We start from the raw sequence: 8,417 nt of genomic DNA, 5'->3' as shown, positions 1-8,417 counted from the left end.
TTCCATTTTGCTGTTGTGAGCCACTTTGAGTCCCTGAGTGGGACAGAATACTGGGCATAATTGTTTTTCTTCTAAAGATAAATAATTAAACCCTAATTCAACCTCTTGAAAAGAAAAACTACATGTTTCCAGCACTATGGAGGCCACCTATGGACTTAGTAGAGGTCATCCTTTCAAAACAGACAAACTCGTCCATCATACTTTATCAAGATGCTGAGGGTCAAACAGAGCCAAAAGATGACGCCACATGGATCTAAAGAGTCAGGCTCTGCAAAATGGGCATCTGGTCCATAAAGAATCAAGGAACACAGCTCAGAGGCTGAAGTATACTGGCCAACATCTAGTGTCTTGAAGCTTCCTCTGAGAGAAAGTAAAGAACTTTTTGACTGCATGAGGCAAAAAGCCAAAAGGGCACTGAAAAAAGCCTTATTGATTTGCCCTTGATCTATACAAGCATTTCCTCTGCTCTAGAAAGAAACCAAACTAAACATGATGGTGATCAAGTAGTTAAAGCCAGTCTTGATTTTTTCATTAACTTAAATCATCCTGACAATAACAGACCACTTTTCCAAGGCTTAATTTCTTAGCTGGTGCACATTGCACCTTTTCTGAATCAACGGTGCTTATTCCCCTGTTCTTCTACATTATTTATTGCGGCATTTTGTCAGATGGTTTGGCCATATGTTCTATTAAAAACATAATAATCCTCTTGCTTTTTCTTTGAAATCTGATTTCCCCCCCCTTCTCCTAAGGTGTTTCTCTTTCTAGGTTGGAATGTTAATTAGTACATGACACAAGCCTCCCCAGCTTCCTGGTGCCCTGTGTTTGTTTACAGATCTGAGTGTAAATCATTATTAATGCTAAAACAACCACCCAACCTTTTAATTTATTTGTTATGTCTTAAATGGTTTTCATGCCTTCAAAAAGAGAAGTGCTTAACTTCCACAACATTGATTTGATATGTGTCTCAATATATCCACCTGGACCATTAATTCAACCACAGAGCAATCACTGACTGCAGCTGTCTTCCTTGTATTTTAATTCATGCCCTGCTCTAAAACCTTGGCATCAAACTCATCCAGAGGTGCACTATATTCCCATAAGAACAGACTTTAAACATCTGCAAAAGTCAAGTTTTCTTGAGGCAGTAGGTTGGGAAAATTCACTTAATTACAAGCCAGTGTTGTGTCTGTGCTGTGCCTGTTTCCAATGGGTGGATGGCCCTTTAAGATGCCTCTTCTTCTTCGATGTCTCACAGGTCATGTGCCCTCAAAGAGTGATGATTTCATCCTTGTGGTGTCTGTTGGTGCCATTGATCACTGCTCTGCTCTTCACCCACCTTCATGAGTTTGTGGGCTTCATTTGTGGTGGTCTCTTTGGCTAACTACTGCCTTCTCCTCCTCCAATCTTTGTGACCACAGCACATGTGAGTGCACAGTCTGGTTCAGGCCACCGTCTCCCTGGTGAATAACACCATGTCATTTCTGACATGGCTGCTTTTGTATCCAGTTGGGCAAGTTTGGTCTGTAGAGATGCCAGATAATCCATTATGACATGACTCCTGGTTAGGGCTACCCATGATGCAATCTGAATGTCTCACATAGAGTTGGGGGGTGCAGCAAAGGGACAAGGAATGCCCTATACTCTGGACCTGCCCTCTGCCTCCTACCAGCCTGCTGGCTGTCAATCTCCAGTCCTCTTTGGAATAGGTTTGGGTGAGTAAGAGCCCACTTCTTCCTTCAGTGTGCTGAAGGTAGAGGTGAGAACTGCCACTGATACTTTGCCTCAACCACCCAGCTGATGAAGCAGCCATGTGAGCAAGGAGAGACAGGGTATGGCAGTGTGGGACCCCAACCCTCACACCCCCTTACCTGCAACCCTAACACATCCTCCTGCACTCCTGGCTGGCCTGGGTTTGTGAGGCAGCAGTGGACACACAGGGAAGGGCAGCAAAATTTGGTAATGCCGGAGGTAGCACCACGGTTTCAACTAGCCCTGCCCCTGGCAATTTATCAAGATATAGCTGTCTGTACCAAGGCATTTCACCCTTTACAAAGTCCTCAAACTGGTTGAGGAAAAAACACACCTATATACTGTGCACTGAACTCCCTACTTTCCTGAACAGGAAGAATTTCCAGGAGTGATGCTACTTGTCACTCTTTCTTGCCAGTGAAAAAGAATTGAGCATCTGTGGTGTCTTTGAGCTAGATGTATGAATAGTTCTTCTGGGTCACTCAGCTTGTGCTAAACAGTTGCTTACATGAGCAATGAACTATGGGAGCTATGAACTTCCACTCCAACATGTTGCCCCCCCCCATCAGTGGTGTCACTAGGGTTGGTGTCATCCAGTAACTCATGGTGTCACCCCTATGAACCACATTCACTCCCAGAGCTCTGGGTACGCCTGATCTGCCCAGCGGACCATCTCCCACCATCTTATAAGGTACGTCTGGCATCTGGAGAGTAAATGACCAAAGACAAGCCAATTAGTAAGTAGGTCTACATAGCGGGTAGACCTGGGCTTCATTTTGGGAATCCCAGGAGACCTGGGCACCAGAGATGGATGGGCCTTCGCTCATGGATGAAAAGTCTGGTAGCTGCAGCCAAGGCTTTGGTGTAATGGTGTCACTCAATGCAGTCTGCACTGCCGCACCCCCCAGTGACACCACTGCCTCCCATGAAAACAAAATCCAGAAGTTGCCATTTTGTTTTCACATAGGGAGAATCGCAACTGTGTGTGAGTTTGCTGCTTCTGCCTCATGTGCGTAGATGGCTTCACAGACATTTTTTTAAGCACAGGCCTACCCAGCAAATTGATATTGTTAGAGCAGACACTCTGTCAGGCTACATGGGTGAAAGTGTAGTGATGGAAAAGTAACAGGCAATCACCAGGGCATCTGTTGCGATCTGTGGGACGCCCAGTATATGTATGCTGTTCATTATAGATGAAGTTCAAGATTGCTAATGTGTTCACCTGATAATTAGCATAACTAGCCTGTCTTTCCCTACTTTCCCACACGTATATTCTAGAAAGTGCTTTTTGAGGGGTTCTGTATTACAGAGGCTTAATTATTTTTTAGAAAATATATCACAGTGCATTTGCTACTAGATCATAACGTATTACAATAAATAATTAAATATAAGTGAAAATTGTCAAAATGAATAGCACTTTGGGCTGCAGTATCTTTTCTTAATTCGGTACGTTTGTTCAATTACTGCTCTGAAAGATTTATTAGCTCGGAGTGGGCAAATTCACAAAGACCTGCCGATCTGGCTAAACTGTTTCATACAAAATGTAGTTGAATACCTTTTTTAAAAAAAAAAAAAAATCAAATAACTATCAAAAAAAGGAGTGCGTTTCACAGTCCATTATGTAGAGAACTCATAGTTTAATAATACGACTATAAATCTAGCTAGCAGGTAGCAACACTTTGTATAATACTGGCGCTCATTCTCACAGTTACTGGGTGGATGAACCCAGGAAAGGGGAAGTGAGAGAAAGGAAGTAGAATGATGGAGTGTGGAAGAGCTTGTTTTAAGCAGGTTGGGCGGCATCCCCAGGAACAGCAGGTTCACGCTTTCTGAGTGCTTCTGGATCTCATTCTTGTCTTGGATGCCCAAGCTGAGCAGTGGCAAGCAGCACATTTTAGCAAAGAAGTTTTGACAGCTACTTTTTTCCTTGAAAAGGTGCTTTTCAGATGAAGGTCTGTATGGCCCTAGCAGGTACTTTTATACCAGGCAGAACATAGCTTTTGCCTGTCTTTGTGAAGTAAAGCAGGGCTGATCTGCCCCTGAGGCAGAGTGAAGCAGCTGTCTCAAGTGGAAGACTGGTGGGAAATGCTGCCTCCACCCACTTCTGCCTGCCACACCATCTCCATCCTCCTATGTCACCTGCTGCTAACATTCCACGTTTCACCTCTATTCCCTGTCCTCCTCTCAGGCTCCCTGAATTTAAAAATCCCAGTTGAGATGTTGTAGCTCAGGGGTGTCAAACATAAGGCCCTGGGGGCCAGATGCGGCCCACGGAAGCTTTTTATCTGGCCCTCAGGCTCTCAGCTGCTGAGCAATGTTACTGCTGAAAGGGCAGCCCACGTGAACATTGTGCTCTCCCATATCTTGAAATATGATCAAGATTTGCATATTCTCTCTTCTGTCATGTGCAGCTAATGAGGTCCTAAGTGAGAAAAAGTGCTTATTTTTGGTTATGACCTGTTTAATGACATCATTTCCTATCTAATGACATCACTTCCGGCCCTCAGCAGGCATCTCGTAAATGCTATTCGGCCCCTGGTTTGAAACAAGTTTGAAACACCCCTGCTCTAGCTTATCACACTCTTCTCCTACACATTTTTTCTTCTGCTCTGTTGCAATCTTCCTTTTCCTACCTAGGACGCATAGGAGGAGAAGCAGCAGAAGTGGAGGAGGAAGGCAAGTTTGGCTGAGGTGACTTTTTACTCCTTGGAAAGACATAATAGCAGTTGATGCAGGAAGCCACTGTGACCATCTCGCACAGCCACATATCGACAAGTATTGGAAGGGCAAGGAATAGCATTTGGTGCCCCTCCTCAGTTGTAGCCAGATCTAGCGTGAAGCCTCTGCCTTGAAGGACAACTGGAGTACGAATTGTAAAGAAGAGCCCAGCATTATTGCACTTGGTTTTCTCTCTGGTATCACCTTACATTGGCAGAGAGCTCCTCCTGGTCTCCATCTTTATTGGTTGGTGGCTTAGAGCCCAATCCTATCCAACTTTCCCAGCACTGGCATAGCTGTTCCAGTGGGGTGCGTGCTGCATCCTGCAGTTGGGGGGGGGGGGAGGCCTCCTCAAGGCCCTTACCTTGGAGTTGCATTGCCCTTACCGTGGTGCTGGAAAGTTGATTAGGTTTGCACCTTAGACAGCAGTGCCCTTCCAGTTGCTGCTACCTGTTGCTGCTACCAAGATCCCAGGGAGGGGAAGTGAAGCAGCTGCAATTCATTCTGTGCTTCATGAAGACTTGTAGCTGGAGAGGCATCTAAGTTTTGAAGAAGGGTAGTGTCTCTTCTCCTTCCCATAAGAAACTCTAACCTCCATTTTTCTGGCCTCTGTGGTCAGGCCTGAGGAAAGGGGAGGTGGGCAAAATCCACAGGGCCCAGGATTGCAGTGGGTCCAAGCCATGACAAAACAAACTAGTTGGCAACCTTCAATCTCGAAAGACTATGGTATCGTGCTCTGAATGGTGTTTCTGGAACAGCGTCTAGTGTGGCTGAAAAGGCCGATTCGGGAGTGACAATCCCTTCCACACTGGGAGCAAGTGCAGTCTGTCCGTGGTCTGTCTCCCTGGCTACGGGCCTTCCTTCTTTGCCTCTTTGCCTCAGTCTGTTGGCCAAGTGTCTCTTTAAACTGGGAAAGGCCATGCTGCACTGCCTGCCTCCAAGAGGCCAGAGTTTCCCACCTGTTGAGGTCCACTCCTATAAAAGGTTCACAGTAGAAAACAGTATAAAATTTATTGCAAAATAAATGCAAATTTAGGAAAGGGGACAATTGGACATCTTTCCTTGGGCCCAATGCCAGGTCTCAGTGGCCCTGTCTGTAATTGGGGCATCCTCATGTTGGCAGGGGAGTGAGGGTCAATCAGCTGCCTTGGAATGCAGAGTAGGTGCATCACAGCTCTCTCCTTTTCCATCAGGTAACTGTAAAACAGGCTTAAGGAAAGCTTGAAGGGTATAGCAGATGGAGTTTCCAGAACTGGCCCACCGTTCACTTTATTTTGCCGCAATGAGAAAAGAGAACTTAGAACAATTAGATTTTCCCTAATTGGTAGTGAAGCTTGCAATGGGAGCTCACTGTTTTGTGAAAGCTGACCTTCGCGGCTTGTCTCAAACTTTGCAGATTTAAAGATCCAGTGAGCTTGTCATGTAAACCGTGAAATAAGTTGAATTAAATTTCACAGGTTATTGAACAGTTTTCAAATACTTTATATGAATGTGCTGGGAATGATTTGCTGTATAATTATATCCCCCGGGATGACATTCGCTCAAAATTTTGCTGATCAGTGAGAAGGTAAAATAATTGCTGTAAATGTCCTGAACACATTTGTATTTCCCAAACAGTGACATATTAATAATGGGATTATTAAAAGCATGAAATGGCTAAGGCAAATGATTTGATTTATTGTGGGGGAGAAAACATATTTTATTAGATTTCATTTAATGAGGAAAAATTGAGTTCTACCATGTAAACTCCAATATGGGATGTCAAAGTTAATTCAAATGAGTGTCAGTGTGCTTTGGAAAGGCCTCCCACAATTTAGATTGATGGGTCTCCACTGACATCAACTGAGCCAGAATAATGAACTTCTGTGCAGAGTGTTTGTGAATTTTTCCCTGTTGGGCCCCCAGTGTATATCCCTTCTGCTCCTCTGGAACCATGGATGGGCTCTTATAACAACGCTGTTTAGTTGTTGACTGCAGTATGTAAAGTCATTGCATGCAGTAGTTTGGGGCAGCTGGTGTGTGCCAAGCCTCACTCCTTCTCCACCCTCCCCCTCACACTTTCAACATTTGTCTGAAGCAACAAGCCTTACATTCAAAGAGATTCTCCTGATGACTACAGATGCTAGGAGTGCAAAATTTCATGGTGAGGATCTGTTTTTTTTTTCATTTGTACCTTAAGACAAATGGGAAAAATATATTGAGGGGGATGGAGTCACAGGGCATGATAGGGGGCCTGGGTCTGGCTAGTGCATTCCTGCTGCCCTGGACCATGTGTTGCCTCCACATACTAGACTGATCAGGGCTAATACCATCATTAACACTGGTTTGGCTCAAGGCGAGGACCCTCCAGGACTGGGAAATCTTATTCCATTTTGTGGAGCAAGTACTGTAGTCACAAATTACTGACATGATTTATGAATGCCCACGGCATGAATTGGTCCCCAGAAGTGGCCCCTGCTGGAACGATCTAGAATTTGTTAGTCATTTTGCAATAACTAAGTAATTTTTCCACACAGTCTCTCTCTCTCCCATGTGCGCATGGAGAAGAGAGAGAGATTGCAATGTAGCTGTGTGGTCCCTGTGACACAAACAGTAAGGAGGGAGCCATGCCTCCTCATGTCACACCATTTCTGGATTGCAAGGCAGTAATGTACAGAGCAGCATTCACAAATCACATCCCAAACTATACCATAAATCTGTTACTGGAGGTGGGAGTGGCCCCAAGAAGTGACAACAGAGTTAGAGAGGTAGCCACGTGAGGGCAGGAAAAGTGAATATGGAGAGGACTCGGGAGGAGGACATGCTAACAAATGAACGTGGGGATTGGTGGAAGGGAAAAACGGGGAAAGGGGGCAATGTAGGCAGAAGTCTGAGAAACTGGAACCAGAGGGAACAATAGTTGGGGAAACATAAGATTGAAGGGAGGATGGGATTAGTCAAGGAGAAAAAGAGGTGGGGGGGAAGAGGTATGCAGGAACTCGGAACAGGAGGGATTTGATCTATATGGGGGAGCAGGGAGACAAACATACCATGAGCAGACAGAGGAGGGAAACCAGTGACACTTTGGACTTCAAGTCGCTAATAAAAAAAGACTGTGTGCTATTTATGGAGTCACTCATGTTTCATCGTGAACACATTTCATTACCCAGAAACATGCTAAGAACTGAGCAGAACCTAGCAAGGAAACCTGGTGTTTAGTCTGGGTCGAATGAAAGTCCCTTGCATTAAACTGTCAGTTACAGCCAAAGCAGTCCAGATCTCATGGACTGTAGTTTTCTTCAAGTGTCACCCTCATGGCTGATTGCTTTGAACCTTAAGGTTTTTTTTTTTTTTTTTTTTTTTTTTTGCTGGAAGTGGGAGGGAGGGAAAGGGAGAGAAAGAGAGACAAGAAACTCTGAGACTTTTTTTTTTTTAAAAAAGTAGGGTTTTCTGTGATGGTATGTTTTAGGTAAATTGACAGTTGCTTTTCAGAGCTGTGAAAGCTTGGGGGAAATGCTACACACACACACACACACACACGTACAAAAATAACTTATGAGGATTATGAATACTTGTGAAATCTCAACAGTAATAAGTGGGTACAATTCTCAAGGTTATAAAGAAAACGTTTGCTTTTATTTTCCACATTTTTATACCACCCTTCTTCCAATAAGCTCAGAACAGAGTATGCATTTTCTTCCCTCCTTTTGTCTTTACAATAACCCTTTGAGGTAGATGAAGCTGATAGATAGAGGCTCCTAGGCTGAGCTAGGATTTGAACCTGGACCTACCAGGTCTTAAATACAACACTAGAACCACTGCACCATCCTGATGCTTTTAAATTGCATGGACACATTCAACACATAGAACCACTAAACTGGAAGAATTTTTATTTTTTAAAGAATTGTCTTGTCCAGGTAGCTTCACTGAGACTGAATGAACTAGTCCTCAACCTTAGCAAGGTTTTC

This window comes from Tiliqua scincoides, chromosome 4, assembly GCF_035046505.1.
Source record: "Tiliqua scincoides isolate rTilSci1 chromosome 4, rTilSci1.hap2, whole genome shotgun sequence".
NCBI classification, from domain to species: domain Eukaryota; kingdom Metazoa; phylum Chordata; class Lepidosauria; order Squamata; family Scincidae; genus Tiliqua; species Tiliqua scincoides.
The sequence above is the reverse complement of the archived record's forward strand: the minus strand, read 5'-3'. Positions refer to the sequence as shown.